The 20,226-nt window shown below is 46.0% G+C and overlaps 2 pseudogenes; both read right to left on the reverse strand.

Annotated features, from left to right (window-relative positions):
• Window positions 1-1,349: 1,349 nt before the first annotated feature.
• LOC109786021 (lysM domain receptor-like kinase 3) lies at window positions 1,350-4,395 on the reverse strand (annotated as a pseudogene).
• Window positions 4,396-10,036: 5,641 nt separating this feature from the next.
• On the reverse strand, window positions 10,037-11,611 carry LOC109786024 (putative pentatricopeptide repeat-containing protein At1g64310; annotated as a pseudogene).
• Window positions 11,612-20,226: the final 8,615 nt, after the last annotated feature.

The raw sequence follows: 20,226 nt of genomic DNA on the forward strand, positions 1-20,226 counted from the left end.
TGTGTGTTTGCAAGGCAAATCTGGCATTGGTTGGGGCTGATCACCGGTAGTCCGGGTTTGGAGCCACTAGTTGGCGAGGAGCTAAGGGCTTGGTGTCTCCGACAAGAGTCTGCTGGGCACAACAGAAAAGCAAGGAGAGAGAAATGCCTTTTGGTAATGTGGATGATCTGGAGGCATAGGAACGACATTGTATTCAACAGAGCTACGCCCTCCCTCTCGAGAGTACGGCAGAGAATTATGGAGGAGGCCACGTTGTGGGATAAGGCGGGGCTGTTTCAAAAGGGGGCTGGAAGAGAGATGGATGGGGTACGGGTAGCCGGGTGGGAGGAAGAAACATAGGAGGTAGTGAGCCGTGAGTGTGTGGGTGGTGTCGGAAAACCGGCATGTGAATATTTCTTGTAAATTAAGACCTTGGGGAGTCTTTTCCCTTCTCCTTTAATGAATAATACGCATGCTTGTGCGTATTTAAGAAGAAAAAAAAGTAAATATGCGTGTCTTTAATTTCGCCTCCAATCTTGGAGCTGTTAGCTAGGGCCGGGGTGGACTGGAATAGCAAAGCCTAGAGTCTAGTTGCACGCATGTACATATCATTTGAAAATATAACCATTCATCATTTCTCGGCTAGTTTCCGACCCAACATTTTCACCAGCGAGCACTATCAGACGAACAACCCATCCCGACGGCCGCGCCGCCTTTATTGGATGACACGAGGGAACACCGCCTGCGCCGTCAACCGGAGGCTGCCGCCAGGGAGGGTAGCGGCGAGGCCTATAGAACTCTCGAATCCTTCCTTTGAAAGTGATATAAAACTGCTAGTTGAGACTGAATTCTTGAATATTGCTCGTCGGTCCTACCTGGGTCTGACAATTGGCAACAGAGCCGGATTTATTCCTTGGCCCGACTGGATCTGGGTGCCGAGGAGAAGTTGGAGGAGCCGTAAAATCCTTCCCCTCCCTCCCAAATCTTGGCGGCGATGTGTTACTAGGCGGCGCACACGCGGCAATTCATTCGGGTGCAGGTTTGGGAAAAGGAAGTGCTTGCTTAAACTCCTTGTTTTAGTGGTAAAATCCCACCCTCCCTCCCGAATCCGGTGTACCTCGGCGGCGGGCGCAGGCGACGATTCATTCGGGCACAGGTTTGGGCAAAGGAAGTGGTTGCTTAAACTAGGCAGTTTTATACCAATTGTTGAAGATCTGGAGCCAAAGGCCCCTTTGTCCCACCAGAATTTTCCACACCTATTTGGCGATCAAGCACCAATTCATAATCTTAGAATTAATCACCCCAAGACCTCCCAATTCTTTGGGTAGCGTATGGTTGGCCGCAAGTAAAAATATATACATCAGAGACTGCAAACCAAGAACCATTCTCCTCCAATCAAAATCAATAGGAACGCGCTTCTTGTATCTACATTATAGCATACATGCCGTTTGATCATCTACCAATGAAAATGCCACTAAAGACTTTCACCGTCGCCTCCTAGTGATGCCTCCCACTCTATGGAGGTCAGATCAATCTGAGACAGCATTAGCATAACCTCCCTCATCTCAGGCTGTCTAATTAATCCTCACTCAAGCACCACATCGAAATATTTGCCAGATTATATAAAGTAGAAATGCAGGATTAGGCTAACTGAGATGTTTCAGTGTGTCAGACTGACCTTACACACTTCTTCTATGGGGTAGTTGTCCTTCAAGGAGGGATCTATGATTTTCTCCAGTGAGCTCTCCACATCAGCTGATTTGAAAGCTTTTCTCATCTGTTCAGAGCATGACAAATGTTCCTTATTTGGTTGAATCATGATGCAAACATTGTAAAAAACAGATCGGCAAACTATAAAAATCAAAACAGCTCATACATTGACATGCATTTCTCATTGCTCTTACAATTGAGATATTGTCTTATTAGCTTCCTTATTGACCCGCACAAGTGCACTGAGACCAGTAATCAGTTCTGCAAGAACTACTCCAAACGCATAGGCGTCAGACTTCGTAGTCATGTGAGGCTCATGAACTGACCTGCAGGGTTGATGCTTGGTATTACTATTACATTTGAAGCTTCATCAGCTCAAAAACTGTAAATCATATCCAAGTTAGAAACTAACTCCGGTGGGAGGTAGCTTGGCGTTCCAACATAATGAGTTGCCAGGCAATCTTCTTCATCACTGCGCTCAACAAGCTTTACCAGGCCAAAATCCGAAACCTGTTATCCAAAAAATAATCAGATTGCAATACTTGAGCGGATAACACTTAAATTTTGTGGCTTTGAATGGTTCACTTTAGCTCTTAGTCCATCATCTAGCAGAATATTGCTTGCTCTGATGTCACGGTGCACATAGCAGGCCTTCGTATGGTCATGGATCTACTCAATACCACGTGCAGCATCCGTTGCTATCTGTGTTCTTGCAGTCCATGAGAGAGGTTGATGACCTAATAATTAAGAAATAACTCATTCAAACTTTCAGAAATTTCAGTAGACAACAAATCTAGTTTCGTGGACAGAAGCAAACAAATATCAATATGCCTTTCACGTACCTTTCAGCAAAGGATCATGTAGATGCTCACTAAGTGATCCATTCTGAACATACTCGTAAACAAGGTATAGGTGATCCTCCCCAGCAGCATAGCCAATCAACTCAATCTGTATAGAACTGCGCAAGTTTATGACAACATATCTTCGTACCTCGTGATCGTAGCACGGATGGTCATTTCCTGGTAGATTCTACAATCTAAGTACATACCATATTCATGTGATGTACTTTGCACATCACTTTCAGCTCAGCAAAGAACTCCTTTGATTTGTTGTCTTTCATCATCTTAACTGCAATCTCCTGCGACCAAGGTCAAATATAAGGATCTGGTGTTGCTTCGAGATTACAGTTACCTGAGAAATATACTACATGAACTTCTTACATGTGTTCCTATGAAACCTAGGTAGACCATGCCATATCCCACCACCAATCTTCCTCTTCTCATCAAAATTAACTGAGGCGTCTCCAATCGCTTTCAGGCTGAAAATCACAGGTCTCTCTGTTTGGAATGGATCAATATCTCCAACCAATTGACTGAGAGTTACTCCCTCCGTAAACTAATATAAGAGCGTTTAGATCACTATTTTAGTTATCTAAACACTCTTATATTAGTTTACAGAGGGAGTATAAGATATATGTGTATCCAAAATGTCTACATGTAGCATAGGGAGAATAACAGACCATCAATCCTCTTGGATGGAAAGTAATGGCACTCCAGGATAGCTATACTTGTGTTGCTGCGAACTCTCTCCATCTCTTTCTTTGGCACTTCAACAATGGGCACCGGAGGTCTCCTTTTCAGGAGAAGTACAATTGTGAACGTCAAAAGGAGCATAATTGCAGCTGATATTGATACTGCAATTATGATCGGTAAACCGAAAACTCTAAATGTGTTTGAATCAAACAGGGAGGAAACATGAAAAAGATGAGCAGTCAGTTACCAAAGGGCTAAAAGAACACAAGAAATCCTATGATTGCACAAAACACAAAGGAAGAGAGAAACAGCATTAGATTTAAAAACAGACTTGTATTGCAGAAAAAAAATATACTGCTTATTGCGTTTTAGCAAATTAATACTATGCCAATGGTATCAATAAACTTTAGATTTTGCAGTTTTAGTAGTTTACAAATTTCCAATGATGCAACATACATAATTGATAAGTAGGAATGACTCAATTATGTTGGAAAAACCAGCAACTCCCATCGGGATGAACAAGATCCAACCCGGGTTAATAAAATCAGGATTTGTGACCCCCACATTCAAGCTTAGGATCTCCCTCGAGCCTGATTCAAACAAGGTTACGATGTTGCTTGTTAGAGTTATAATATAAGTCATGTACCCCTTTGTATTTATCCCGTTGTATAAGGGGTTTCCTGCATATGTTCCACACCTGTACATGTATATATATCGGCCTATGGCCTCATGGGAATACAAGTTGCATATTTCCTAACATGATATTAGAGCCTTAGGGTTTTTTTTCCCGCGCGCACAACTCGTCCTTTCCGATCCAATCTCATCTCGCACGCCGCTGCCTTCTCTCACCGGCCGGCCGTCGCTGTCTTCCCCACCCACGTGCCTCTTGCAAAGCTGCTGCTCTTCCTTCCAACCTGCTGGGCTGCTGCATCCACCAGGCACGTGGCCTGCTGCTGCTGCTCCACTCCATCCGCTGCTGCTCCACCTCATCTGCCGCCACATATCCCCAGCACGTGGTATTCTGCTGCTCCTCCACTGCTGCTGCCAGCCGTCCACGACTGCCCGGTGGTCTGAGTCGGGATTGCCTCGTCCCCTTTGGCCGCTTCTTCTTCTCGTCGCTGCTGCTGCCTATCGGGTCCAGCCGCCACTTCCCGCCCGGGTTGGATCCAGTCATCCGCTGCCGATCGCCAGCCCTGCTGGTTGCGTCGATAGCTCGTCCCAAGCCGTGCTGCTCCTGCCAGGAGTTTCCTGTTTTGAGCACTCCCGTCAGCTACCGAATTCCTACCGCCTGATTCGCTCCACGGGCTACATCAGGATTCTTTTCGTAGCTGCGGCCTGTTGATCTGTAAAAAAAAAACAAAAAAAACAAAAAACAAGAACATGGTGTCTCCCGCCTGCTCTGAGGTGATTCCTGACGGTGTTTTCAGTGTTTGCTATACTGACCCCGTCTCGCACATGTGCCTTTCTTCAGTGCTTGGTGCTCGTCCGTCTGTGCTATCGTCCCCTGTGGCGACTCTCGCACGTGGTGATTGTCGCTCTACATCGACTCCTCCTACGACTTTTATCGGTGATTATCGTTCTACACCGGCTCCTCTCACGGCCCCCATCGGATGTGTTGATGCATATGACTCTATTGACCCGCGTCTTCCTTTGGCGCTTGGGGCTTGTCTGCATGTGCCCTCGTCTCCTTCACCGGCCTCTACGGATGATGTTGGTTATGCTATGTCGCCTCCTCTGGCGGCTTCCACAGGTGGTGGTGGGCCTGGTGGCCGCTCCTCTCCCAGTGCTACTGCGTCGTCTACTTCAGCTATGTACTTCACCGAGCAGGAGATTCTGGGACTTCGTGGTCTGCTGACCGCCTCCGGCTCTTCATTGCCGGGTGCCTCTACGTCGACCTCTTCAGTTGAGCTCCTGACTGAGCAAAAGATTACGCGCCTTCGGTGCTTGCTCGCTGCATGCTCTGGTTCTTCACCGACGGGTTCTGCTGGTTCTGCTACTGACTCCTCTGGCATTGTGAGACCACCATCAACACAGTCAGGTACATCTCCATGGATTCTTGATACTGGAGCATCTTTTCATATGACTCATGATTCATCCACCTTGTCTTCTATTCGTGCTCTTGATTCTCCTATTCATGTTCTTACTGCTGATGGTACCTCCCTCCCGGTTAATGGTCGAGGCATTCTTAGCACCTCATCTTTTCATGTTCCTGATGTTGCTCATGTTCCTCGACTTACCATGCAACTCTTTTCTGGTGGTCAGATTGTTGACTCCGGTTGTCGGGTGATTCTAGACTTTGACTCTTGTTCTGTTCTGGACCGTCACACTGGTGCTCTCCTTGGTGCTGGCCCCCGACACCGTGACTCTCAGGGTCTCTGGGAGCTTGACTGGCTTCACCTTCCCTCTGCTGTCACCGCCGCCAGTCTTTCCCCCTCTGTTGCCTTGTCTACCAGCTCTTTTCAGCAGTGACATCATCGCCTTGGTCACTTGTGTGGCTCTCGTCTCTCATCCTTAGTTCGACGTGGTCTTCTTGGATCCGTCTCCGGCGGTGTGTCTTTAGACTGTCAGGGTTGTCGGCTTGGTAAACAGGTCCAGTTACCTTATCCTCATAGCGACACTATGTCTCAGCGTCCTTTTGACCTTGTTCACTCCGATGTCTGGGGTCCAGCTCCATTTGCCTCGAAAGGAGGTCATCGCTACTATATTATTTTTATAGATGATTTCTCTCGATACACCTGGATATATTTTATGTCTTCTCGTAGTGAGGTGTTATCTATCTATAAGCGTTTTGCTGCCATGGTTCACACTCAGTTCTCTACTCCTATTCGTGTTTTCCGTGCTGACTCTGCTGGAGAGTATATCTCCAAGATGTTGCGTGGAGTCCTTGCTGAGCAGGGTACTCTTGCCCAGTTCTCTTGCCCTGGTGCTCATGCTCGGAATGGCGTGTCTGAGCGCAAGCATCGTCACCTTCTTGAGACGGCTCGTGCGATGATGATCGCCGCCTCTCTTCCACCTCCTTTTTGGGCCGAGGCTATCTCCACTTCCGCCTATCTCATCAACCTTCAGCCGTCCGCTGCTTTGCAGGGTGGTGTTCCTTTTGAGCGTCTTTTTGATCGTTCTCCCGATTATTCGATGCTTCGCTTGTTTGGTTGTGTTTGCTATGTTCTTCTTGCCCCTCGCGAACGCACCAAACTGACCGCTCAGTCTGTTGAGTGTGTCTTCTTAGGCTACAGTGATGAGCATAAGGGCTATCGTTGTTGGGATCCTATCGGTCGTCGGATGCGTATCTCTCGAGACGTGACTTTTGATGAGTCTCGTCCTTTCTACCCACGCCCATCTTCCTCGATTTTTTCAGTGGAGGATATCTCTTTCCTCACTTTTCCTGACTCACCTATCACCCCCGTCGCGCCTATGCCTATTCGTTCCACTCCCTCTTCTTCTCCACCTCTAGTCGATTTGCAGCCACCATCTTCTCCGGTCTCCTCGCCTAGCATGTCACCGGATTCTACACCTTCATCTCCGATGACTTCTTCGTCGCCACCCCCCGATTCTACCTTGGCGATTCCTCCTATTGTTCCATCTTTTCCTCAGCATTACACTCGTCGTTCACGACCTGTGGATGCTTCATTGGATGAGTCGTCCTCTTCCTCTCAGCCTACTTATGGCTTGCGTTCTCGTCCTCGTCCGCCTGTTGATCGCTTTGGATTTCCCACCGCTTGTGCTGCTGTTCTTGAGCCGACTTCTTACCGTCAGGCTGTTGTTCATCCTGAATGGCAGTTTGCGATGGCAGAGGAGATTGCTGCTCTTGAACGCACTGGTACCTGGGATCTTGTTTCTCTTCCTCCCGGAGTCCGTCCCATCACTTGTAAGTGGGTCTACAAGGTTAAGACTCGCTCCGATGGTTCTCTTGAGCGTCACAAAGCTCGTCTTGTGGCTCGTGGTTTTCAGCAGGAGCATGGTCGTGATTATGACGAGACTTTTGCTCCTGTGGCCCATATGACCACTGTTCGTACACTTCTTGCCGTTGCCTCTGCACGCCACTGGTCTATATCTCAGCTTGATGTTAAGAATGCCTTTCTTAATGGTGAGCTGCGTGAGGAGGTGTACATGCAGCCACCACCCGGGTATTCTGTTCCTGATGGCATGGTATGTCGTCTTCGTCGCTCTCTCTATGGCCTTAAGCAAGCCCCTCGCGCCTGGTTTGAGCGTTTTGCCTCTGTGGTCACTACTGCTGGTTTTTCAGCAAGTGCTCATGATCCAGCATTGTTTATTCACCTTTCTCCTCGTGGTCGGACTCTTCTTCTTCTCTATGTTGATGACATGATCATCACTAGGGATGACCCCGAGTATATTGCCTTTGTAAAGGCCCGTCTTAGTGCGCAGTTTCTTATGTCTGATCTTGGACCTCTTCGCTACTTTCTTGGGATTGAAGTCTCTTCTACCTCTGATGGCTTTTTTATATCTCAGGAAAAGTATATCCAGGATCTTCTTGCTCGTGCTGCTCTTACTGACGAGCGCATTGTTGAGACTCCTATGGAGCTCAATGTTCACCTCCGTGCTACTGATGGTGATCCTCTCCCTGACCCGACGCGTTATCGTCATCTCGTTGGCAGTCTTGTCTATCTAGCTGTCACTCGTCCGGACATCTCTTATCCGGTTCATATTCTGAGTCAGTTTGTCTCTGCTCCCACATCGGTTCACTATAGTCATCTCCTTCGTGTTCTCCGATATCTTCGGGGCACGATCTCTCACCGTCTATTCTTTCCTAGCTCCAGTTCTTTACAGCTTCAGGCCTATTCGGATGCTACGTGGGCTAGTGATCCTTCTGATCGCCGTTCACTTTCTGCTTACTGTGTTTTTCTTGGCGGTTCTCTCATTGCCTGGAAGACGAAGAAACAGATTGCAGTTTCCCGTTCGAGTGCTGAGGCTGAGTTGCGAGCCATGGCTCTTTTGACAGCAGAGGTGACTTGGTTACGGTGGTTACTTCAGGATTTTGGTGTTTCTGTCACTACACCGACTCTGCTCTTATCTGACAGTACATGTGCTATTAGCATTGCGCGCGATCCTGTGAAGCATGAGCTCACCAAGCATATTGGTGTTGATGCTTTCTATGTGCGCGCTGGTGTGCAAGATCAGGTTATTGCTCTTCAGTATGTGCCTTCCGAGTTACAGTTGGCGGATTTCCTGACGAAGGCCCAGACTAGAGCACAACATGGCATTTATCTCTCCAAACTCAGTGTTGTTCATCCACCATGAGTTTGAGGGGGGGTGTTAGAGTTATAATATAAGTCATGTACCCCTTTGTATTTATCCCGTTGTATAAGGGGTTTCCTGCATATGTTCCACACCTGTACATGTATATATATCGGCCTATGGCCTCATGGGAATACAAGTTGCATATTTCCTAACATTGCTCAGTGTATCTCCAGGCTGGACTGTGTAGGACAACACCCCCTCCGGCCCCGTGGAGGAACAACCACAAAGAAGGTGAACCGTAATTGTCTTGTTTGCTGTAACAATAATGTTCCATGCAAGCCCGCTAAAGTTACTGTTGATGTTGTCAGCCGTGTCGTTTAAATTCACCTTATATTCAGTATCATGGAAGAGACCACTCATGGTGACGTTGATTGCATCACGCACACAAGGCACACGGATCAGCAAGTCCTCTGAACCAGAGAGCCGCTTGATGGGCTGGGTGGGAGATGTACTGCCATTGAAGAGGGAGGCTATCTCGGACAGGCTGCGCCCTTCAGGAGTCACATAAAGGTACAAGCTGTACAATGGGCTGAGCGACGCAGCATCACATTGCATAGGCTATTGGTTTGTTGCTGTTGATAAACTCCTTCCAGGTAAACTGAAACTGATGGGGAGGTTCTGCAGAAACAAGGCGGGGAAGAAGAACAAGGAATGTCTGGCCATGGGGAACTAGCAACTGGAGAGGCAACTAGAATTTGGTTGCAGACGGTAATTCGGTTGCAGAGGGTAATTCATCTGGCACTCCAGAATTTGGCTTTTAATGCTTGTATGGTACTTCCAAGGAGGCTAAGATGTCAATTGCCAGGCAAGGCCGGCCAAGCTTATTATATTGTTCCTAGTTTAACACTTCCCTGAAGCTCTGCAAGGTTTGGAATATGGGAAATTTCATCAGAGTATGAGATTCAGGTCAGGGTGCTTCTCACAATGTTAAGCTTGCCTTTGCCTTCCAATATTTTGCCTATTTTGCTAGGTCGGAGCTGGATTGCAAAAACATATAGCGTAGAAAAGGACAACATGACATGGACTGCTCACTCTGAGACAGCATTTCGACTATTGGTATTTTAATTTGAGACTGTCAAACACAATAAAAATTAAAATTTTCTACCAGAATTGACACTGAAGCTGCAGAGAGTAAAAGTATAAAAATATATACACCCCCTTTTAATCTGAAGTTGAACAGCCTTTTGAATTTTTGTGTGATATGTGCAAGTCAATTTCTGATAAGTTGACTAATTAAAGAAAATCCATTTTTTTCTCTTCGGTTATCTATAAAAAAATCTCATTGCACCAGCACAGCTATAGTTGACCGAGTCTCAACTTCATTATCCAAGCACTGAGAAGTAAATGTATATACGTTAAATATCGCCACAGAACCATAAAATGATAAAACTGCTGATTATATCATTTTGAGATGTAAGAATCTGCTTTCTTTCAAAAAATATTGTAATGTTACTCTACAACATCAACTAAGAAATTAGCAACACAAAGTTCCATGGATATACACTAAAAAATATTTTTATACTCAGCAAGAGCAAAAATATTCAACACAAATAATAATAAGTAAGAAAATAATTTATATCAAATGGTAAGGTAAAAATAGGAAGTTTCAGATATTTCATTTCTCTAGAACCATAACAATACAGAGTTTAAATGTACTTGATGTTCTGCACATTTCTCAATGATGCAAACCAAACCATCATTTCCTCATTTCGCCAACCCAACTTTCCTGTGTTCTTGTGCATATCTTCCTTCGACATCTCGGACCTGACCTCCTCAGCATCCCACCATATCTCCTGTGATGCACACAAGTTTGAAAGCATAATCTTGTACGAAGCCTTATCTGGATAGAACTCAAAGAGCTTTTCAGCAACTGCCCTACCAACTACCAAGGCTGGAATCACGGTGGGCACAACACCCCCAAAGTAATGCACCCCACACGCCACAATCTGCTGGCATTGGCATTGCTGTATAAGATCATAGGCCTCCTCCAGCTGGTTAAATGTTGCAACCAGTATGTACACATAATGCTGCATTTCAACCAGTATGTGGAACTCATCCCTCATTCTCCTAAACAACTTCCATCACTCATCTAGGAGTCCTGCATGACAACAAGCAGCAACTAAAGCTGAGAAGGTAGCACCATCAGGCCTGAGCTTATCACGAACCATCTCATCATGGACTTCAATGGCCTTCATTACAAATCCGTGAGAACCAAGGTTTGATATGACCATATTGTACATGACTGAGTTCTTATTAGGAATTTGGCGGAATACCAAATATCCCAGTTCAGCAAAACCACATTTTGCATAAGCATCCATTAGTGAAGATGAGACTTTGGTGTCTGTATCAGCTCCAACCCTGACTGCATAACAGTGGATCTCCTTGCTACAGCTGATAGTGGCTGTAGAAGCACACGCTGAAAGAAGACTAGCAATCAAGATGCTGTCAGGCCTCCTGCTGAAGTAGCACATTTCTCTGAACAAATTAAATGACTCGTCATACTTGCCACTCTGCACTTGCCCTGTAATTAGTGAAGAACATGTAACCAAATCCGCATCCAGCAAACTACCAAACAATGTTTGACCCGATTCCATGCACCCGCACCTGAAATACATGCTAACAAGTGCGCTTCTCGCATGGTCGCCAGAATCATAACCGCCCTTGATACACACTCCATGAACTGCTTGACCAAAAGCAAGAGCTTCTGGATCCCTGAAGGACGAGACCAAGCTGACCATGGAGTAGTCATCTGGCTCCTCCCCAGTCCTGAGCATTGCAGAAAACAGTTGAAGCCCCTCAAGCCACATTTGCCTGTACCCATACCCGGACATCATTGAGTTCCAGAGAACCAAATCGGGCTCACGCAAACCATCAAACACATGGCGAGCACTGTCCACAAGCAAGAACTTTGAATATGCGCTAACGAGCGCACTACTGACGATTGGATGGGAGGAACAGCCGGAAGATGACGCAATACCATGGAGGATCTTGGCGGCGCCCGGCCGAGAACAGCCGGCGCATGCGCGGAGGACGCAAGCGAAGGTGTGGGCGTCGGGCAGGGTGGCGGAGCGTCGCATGCCCGCGAAGAACGAGAGCGCGGCGGGGACGTCTAGGCGGCGGGAGTGAGCGCGCATGACAGTGTTGTAGAGGAGCGGCGGGGCCGGGCGGGGTGTTTCGTCGAGCAGGTGGGGCGCCGACGCAAACTCGCCGTGCGCAGCATAGGATCGGAGGAGATGGAGGCGAAGGTCGTCGGGGATGGAAGGGGAGGCGACGATAAGGCGTGCGTGGAACTGCTTCGTGCACAAGAAAGGGAGCGCGGCGGTGTTCACGCACTCCTCGCCATCTAACCAGCCTGACGAGGAGGCGGACAGCGAGGCACCAGTGCCACAGCGGGAGGAATCAGAGAGCCAAGAAGATGGAGGGGAGTAGAGGCAAGCAAGGGGGCCACAGGCAGGGAAAGAGAGGACTAGTCGTCGGACGTGTGTGTGTAGGACATGTGGGACCCAAGGTCCAAGGAGATGTATATGCAGTAGCGTGTGCGTTGTAACAATCAGCTATTGAGAAATGTCAGAGAATTCTTTCCCCTTCTCCAAGCTCTGTTCCTCACCTACTCCTCTTTCTTCTTGATCTTACCTTGTTCTTGCTCAATTCCTCATCCCCTCCTGTCGATCCCGACGGGGTCGTTACAGATTTGGTACTCAGAGCCTCTTGGTCCGCCACTGCGCCTCACTCCCTCGATCCGGCCGTAACATCCACCGCGAAGGGTGTCTGGTTGCTCCGGCGACTGGACGCAAAATCCCAAGCGGGGTAGGTCCGATTTGGGGCGGCTGCAACGGCACCGTCGGCAGCCCCATCTGCGCAGACGAAATTCGTCTTGCAAGCCATGGAGGGCGTCCAGAAAACCTTGGAGGATTTGCTGCAAAAATTTTCTTCCCTCACAACAGAGGTCCAACAACTGGGCACGCAGGTGGCCGATTTCGGCGAGGGCCTTGACACAGTCAAGCGGAAGCAGGCTCAACATGATGCAGCCGCTCGTGCCGCACCCTCCTCCTCCACGGCACCTGCGGCGGCTCTCCTCATCAACAACGGGCCACAGCCGCTCCATCCACCACCAGTCCACACTCGCCCCGCTCAGGGTCGCCACGACGACCACCGCGAGTGTCGACCCTCTCCTCCGCCATCTCCCCGTGGCAACTATCGCCACAAACCACCCAAGCATGATTTTTCCGCGCTTTGGGGGTGAAGCGCCACGCCTCTGGTTCGACCTATGCCACACCTACTTCGAGCTCTACCAGACGCCACCGGAGCAGTGGGTGACCACGGCGGTGCTCTACATGGAAGGGCATGCCGCGTTGTGGTGTCGGGCCTTCAAACGAGTCCGTGGACTCGGGGACTGGGCTACGTTCACTGCTGTGCAGGCGGAGTTCGGTCAGGACGAGTTTGATGCACTCCTACACCGCCTTCATCATCTGAAGCAATCAGTCAGTGTCACAGACTACCGTCTCGCCTTCGAGTCCATCATGTACCATCTGATCACGCTGGACCCGTCACTCAACAACAAGTTCTTCGTCTCCCAATTCATCATCGGCCTGCGCGACGACGTCCGCACGAGTGTGCGCCAGCACGCGCCCACAAGCGTGTCCAGAGCGGCGGCCCTGGCACGCATCCAAGAGGAAGAGACCGAGCAGGCCAAGCCACGCGGGCGCCCCGCGATCTACGTGCGTGCTCTACCGCCACCACCATGCAACGATGGCGCCAAACGTGGCCCGGACGACTTCGGCAGAGAGCGCCAACTGCGGGAATTCAGGTGCGCCAATGGCTTGTGCTTCAAGTGCGGCGACAAGTACAGCAGAGAACACAAGTGCAACAAGATCGGCCAGCTGCTCACCATCGAGGTTGGCGATCATGGTGAACTTTTGTTAGATGATGCCATCCGTGCCCTTGAACTGCTTGATGAACATCCAGAAGACGCCGCAGCCTATTACCATATTTCAGTTCATGCCGTCGCAGGCACGGAAGCAACCGGAACCATGCACTCCGGCAGCACACACACATTCGTCAATGCTACGTTCGCTGCCCGGGCAGGCTGTGTCGTGCAAGCGGCAGAGCCGGCCACCGTGCGTGTGGCCAATGGCGACACTCTCCAATCTACACAGCAAGCATCCAAACTGAATTGGTGGTGCCACGGACACACATTCAGCACTGACATGCGTCTGCTCGAGCTGGGTGCCTACGATGCGGTCCTCGGTGTCGATTGGCTAGCCTAGTTCAGCCCTATGAACTGTCATTGGAGACTTAAGACCATGGAATTCCATTATGACAGTGTTAATATCAAGTTACAAGGTGTCCACACTCCCACCGAGCCTACACTGGCAGAGATGCGAGCGGATCAGCTGTCCAAGTGGATTCAGGGCAACGAGGTGTGGGCATTGGCTGTCGTCCATGCAGATACCAATTCTGCAGCAGCCACTGATCAAGTACCACTGCAATTGCAAGTCCTGTTGGATGAATATGCAGACGTCTTCCAGGAACCCAAAACCTTGCCACCACATCGCGACTTTGACCACGCGATCCACCTGGAGCCAGGAACATCACCACCAAATGTCAGACCCTATCGATACTCTCCTCTCCAGAAGGACGAAATTGAGCATCAAGTCGCGGAAATTGAGCATCAGACGTCTTCAAGCAAGCATTAGCATAATTAACACCGAATAATGCACCACAAGTAGGATATAATTTTCATTGCATGATTATTGACTTTCGTGCAGGCATAGGGAATAACAAACCTTAACACCAATATTCTTACTAGAGCACAATTACTCATCAACATAACTCACATATCACATCATCATATCTCAAAACTATTACTAAGAATCAAGTTTATTTTGTACAATGATCTTCATGACATTCTTTTCGTTATCCTTCTTGGATGTCTATCACTTTGGGACTAATTTTCATGAGTTGCTTTCCATAAGCTCAAACAAATATAAGTGAAGATCATGAGCATAACAAATTTTCTTTCTCTCAAAATAATTTAAGTGAAGCAAGAGAGAATTTCTTCAAAATTTTACTAACTCTCAAATAAATCTAACTGAAGCAAGAGAACATTTCTTAAAAAATAACAAAGCACACCGTGCTCAAAAAGTTTTAAGTGAAGCACTAGAGCAAGTCCTAGCTCATAAAAGATTTAAGTGAAGCATAGAGAGCTATTCTAACAAGTCATGATATAATTTTGGCTCTCTCAAATAGGTGTGTCCAGCAAGGATTGATGACTTCAAACACAAAATAAAACAAGCAAAGACACATATCATACAAGACGCTACAAGCAAAACACATATCATGTGACGAAAAAAAATAGCCTCGAGTAAAATACGGATAGTTGTTGGAAGAAAGCGGGGATGCCACTCGGGGGCATCCCCAAGCTTAGTTGGTTGCTCATTCTTAGATAATAGCTTGGGATGCCGGGGAATCCCCAAGCTTAGGCTCTTATATCCTTCCTTCATCCATCGTAAGATAACCCAAAACTTGAAAACTTCAATCACACAAAACTCAACAAAACCTTCGTGAGATCCATTAGTATAAGAAAGCAAACCACTACTATAAGTGCTTTATAAAACCAATTCATATTTTTTTTGTATTATATCTACTGTATTCCAACTTTTCTATGGCAACTCATCAAAGAAAACCATAGAGCCATCAAAATAAGCACACAACACAAAAAAAACAGAATCTGTCAAAACAAAACAGTTTGTAGTAATCTGACTTTAGTGAATACTTCTGTAATTCGAAAAATTCTACCAAATTGGGACGACCAGGGTATTTTGTATATTAATTTTCTTCAAAAAGAATCAGGGCAAAAGCTCTTTTCTGTGATTTATGAAAATTATTTTTGTGAGCACAAAGTTTCTGTCTTTTTCAGCAAGATCAAACAACTATCACCCAAGAAGATCCTAAAGGCTTTACTTGGCACAAACACTAACTAAAACACAAAAAACACAATCATACCAGTAGCATAATTGTGTAAACACACAAGAACAGAAAGCAAAAAGCAAAAATAAATTTTATTCATTTGGTTGCCTCCCAACAAGCGCTATAGTTTTACGCCCTTAGCTAGGCGTAAGGCAAGGATCTAAGTTTTGTCATCCTTCTTCTTCTTAGTTTTCTTAGGGGTGTTTCCATCATGAGGTTTTGTAAACAAAACATAAAACATATTATCCATGGAAACTTTAGCATTCCTTAGTTGGTTTTCATCATAACCCCTTTGATTTCCCGCAACAATCCAAGAGTAATGTTGATTGACATTATTGAAAACTTGTTGGATTATTTCTAGAACGGGAACCTCCTTTTTGAGATTCTCATCAAAGATCTTATTATCCCGAAGCAAATGCCTTAGTGCATAATCACTATTGTAAAGAATTTCATCTATTATGGGGTTTTCACGATTCATACCATAAAAGTCAAAGATTTCCCTAGCTTCCCGTATTATGTAGTCAAACTCATTCATAAGAACGAGAGTGGCTAAGTTTTTAGCCCTAGTATTCTTTATTTCGGGAAGCTCAGAAAACAATCTTTGCAAAGTAGGATGAGTGCGGATAAATTTACATTCAAGTTTTAGAACTAGTGTTGAAATAGCATCCGCATAAGATCTAGTAGTTTTAAGTATAGGAGCATCATCAAGACTCAGATTTTCAACACAATTGAAAAATTCTTGGATACGTTCTTTTCCCATAGCGTTCCCTTGCCCCAAGATAAAAGTTTTAGCATCCAGATTGCCTGTACATCCAATCTTAGGAGTCAGGCCATCATCTATTGGTGCCATACCGAAATCACTCATGATTGCAAGCAGAGAATAGACCTGACAAGAAAACGGTGAATGGAAAAGGAGAGGTGAATAAAATGACAAAATTTTGTGAAGTGGAGGAGAGGAAAACAAGAGGCAAATGGCAAATAATGTAAATTGCAAGGAGATGAGATTTGTGATTAGGAACCTGGTTATGTTGAAGATCCTCGCCGGCAACGGTGCCAGAAATTCTCCTTGATGGTTGCTGCAACTACGTTGGTATTTCCCCGGAGAGGGAGGGATGATGTAGCACATTGACGGTAGGTATTTCCCTTAGTTATGAAACCAAGGTATCGAACCAGTAGGAGAACCAAGCAACACAACGTAAACAGCACCTGCACACAAACAACAACACCTCGCAACCCGACGAGTTAAAATCAATCCCTTCCGGGGTACAGCGCCTCAAGATAGGCAAACGGACATGAGGTAAATTGTAGTAGATTGATAGATCGAACGCCAAATAAAATAAATAAAGATAAAACGCAGCAAGGTATTTTTGTATTTTTGGATTAATAGATCTGAATAAAAACGCAAAGGAAAAGTAGATCGCAAGGCAAATATATGAGAAAGAAGACCCGGGGGCCGTAGGTTTCACTAGTGCTTCTCTCGAGAAAAATAGCAAATGGTGGGTAAACCAATTACTGTTGGGCAACTGATAGAACTTCAAATAGTTATGACGATATCCAGGCAATGATCATTACATTGGCATCACGTCCAAGATTAGTAGACCGACTCCTGCCTGCATCTACTGCTATTACTCCACACATCGACCGCTATCCAGCATGCATCTAGTGTATTAAGTTCATGGAAAAACGGAGTAATGCAATGAGAACGATGACATGATGTAAACAAGATCAGTTTATCTATATGGCGCTAGATATAGATCTCGTCTTTTTATCCTTAGTAGCAACGATACATACGTGTCGGTTCCCTTTCATTCACTGGGATCAAGCACCGTAAGATCAAACCCACAGGCACCTCTTCCCATTGCAAGATAAATAGATCAAGTTGGCCAAACAAAACCCAAATATCGGAGAAGAAATATGAGGCTATAAGAGATCATGCATATAAGAGATCAAAGAAACTCAAATAACTTTCATGGATATCAAAAGACATAACTGATCATAAACTCGAAGTTCATCAGATCCCAACAAACACACCGCAAAAAGAGTTACATCATATGGATCTCCAAGAGACCATTGTATTGAGAATTCAGCGAGAGAGAGAGAAAGCCATCTAGCTACTAACTACGGACCCGAAGGTCTACAAATAACTACTCACGCATCATCGGAGAGGCACCAATGGAAGTGGTGAACCCCTCCGTGATGGTGTCTAGATTGGATCTGGTGGTTCTGGACTCTGCGGCGGCTGGATGAATATTTCGTGTCGCTTCTAGGGTTCTGGTATTTTTGGGGTATTTATAGAGCAAAGAGGCGTTCCGGGGGCACCCGAGGTGGGCACAACCCACCAGGACGCGTCCGGGCCTCCTGGCGCGCCCTGGTGGGTTGTGCCCCCTCGGGGCACCCCCCAGGTGCAACCAGGGCCCATTGCCTTCCTTCTGGCCCATAAAAAATCATCATGGAGTTTCGTGGCATTTGGACTCCGTTTGATATTGATTTCCTGCGGTGTAAAAAAAGATGGAAAAAGAACAACTGGCACTTGGCACTATGTCAATAGGTTAGTACCAAAAAATGATATAAAATGACTGTAAAATGATTATAAAACATCCAAGATTGATAATAAAATAGCATGGAACAATAAAAATTATAGATACGTTGGAGACGTATCAAAGCGGAAGGCGAATATTGAACCTTCATTGATGTTTAAGGACTTTGCAAGTTTAGGCCAGTGCCTGTGGATGATTGGCCGTCAATCCTTCGTCCTCTTCAGGAAGACTTCAATATTGAACCATGGGTGTTGTATGAATACCTTCCTCACCTCCTGACCATATAGGTGGTTTGAGAGGTAATCAGCAGTGAACTGCTTTGGAAAGGCCTGAAAACAAGGATATGCATAAATATCTTCTCTAGATTTGAAATGGCGCAAAGGAATAAAAAAGACAAGGTATAACAGGTAGTACCATCCTGTAGTGAACTGATGTCTTCTTCATTCTGCAGACACGGATCTTGTTGTTTTTGTCCGCTAATTTCTTTATCCTAACAATCTTTCTGAGTTTCTTGACTTGACTGATATTCATGGACAACTCATTTCCACATATGCAAAATGGGTCGAACAGTGGGTCAAAACCTCTAACAGTAGGACCTACATGTGCAAGACCAAATAGTTAAAAAACTAAATATTAGAATGGTTCCTACAATTGCACAATAATGTGCTATTAGACAGAGGACCATGCATGTGCAAACCTCGATTGTAAACCTCGGTGCTTCCCATTGTTTCCCTACAACACATATAAGGTGGTTAGTGATCTGGTAAGTGAGGTTGGCATGCTATCAGTAAAATATGTTGATGAAAAATAAACACATTGCAGATTCATCAGATTAATTCGAGCCACATGGAAAACCCATTTATCAAAACCAACATGATTAAGAACTAAGAAATATAGCAATTGTATATGTTTATCATGTATTAAGTGCATCCAAATTCGAATCATTCCTCACATGCATAACACTACAAAATTCTACCCACAACAATTAGACATAGCATTGCAGAATTGAACCAAGCAGTCAACTAAACACCACAACAAATGAACCAAACATTAACTGAGCACCACATTGCACAATATAACATACTCCTAATAGAAGATCAGAAAGTTAACCAAACCAAACATGCTTAACAACTAGGAAATGCCGCAATTGTATATGTTTCTCATGTATTTAGTACAACCAAATTTGATATATTCCTCACATGCATAACAATACAAAATTGTACCCACAACAATTGAACATCGCATTGTAGACTTGAACCAAACAGTTAACTAAACACCACAACAGATGAACCAAACATTAACTGAGCACCACATTGCATAATATATAACATACTAGAAGATCAGACAGTTAAGAAAACCAAGCATGCTTGACAACTTGGAAATATAGCAATTGTATTTCTTTCTCATGTATTTTGTACAGATAAATTCGATTTATTTCTCACATGGAAGACAATACAAAATTGCACCCTGAACAATTGAACATCACATTGCAGAAATGAACCAAACAGTTAACTGAACACGACAACTAATTAACCAAATAGTTAATAAGTGAGCATCACATTGCACGACATATAGAACATATACACTAGGGCAACATATTGCATGGTAAAAGTAGATAGGACAATTCACTAGAATTTGTTAAGGAAAGGCAGGAGCAGCATATGCAACAGGTAAACAGAGCATGCTTAACCGACGTAGCTAGCTAACTGAACATAGGTCCATATAGTGAGCTAATAAGACAAGCTACTCCTCATCGTCGGAGATATCGATGATGATTGGCTCCTTGGACATGGAAGAGGGTGAGGCATCCACATCGTGCGTGCCCTCCTCGTAGTGGTGAGTTACCTGAGCCGCTCCAGGCACCAACTAGCTGGCCCTCAAGTTGAGGTAAGCACGGGCACACAGAGAAAACACCTCGTAGTCTTCGTCGAAGGCACCAATACTGTCGTTTAAAGCAGCCAACCGTGTCGCGGCGATGGCGCGCGAGGCATCGATGGTGGCCTCGACGGCGAGGTGCTCCTCCAAGATCTGGGGGTCGGCACGAATGGCAGCCATCGCGACCTCATCCGCGTGTGCGGCCGCGATTTGCTTCTCCGCTGCCAAATGCTCCTTGAGCTCCTGGCTATACTGGGTGCACCATGACTTAGGGTGGCGCTTATTTGGGGGAGGGGTCGGTGATTTGGGTGGAAGGTTGCTACTTCTTAAGCTTGCGTTGGTTTTTCCCTTGAAGAGGAAAGGGTGAT

The sequence above is a fragment of the Aegilops tauschii genome, chromosome 3 (assembly GCF_002575655.3).
Source record: "Aegilops tauschii subsp. strangulata cultivar AL8/78 chromosome 3, Aet v6.0, whole genome shotgun sequence".
Classification (NCBI taxonomy): Eukaryota; Viridiplantae; Streptophyta; class Magnoliopsida; order Poales; family Poaceae; genus Aegilops; species Aegilops tauschii.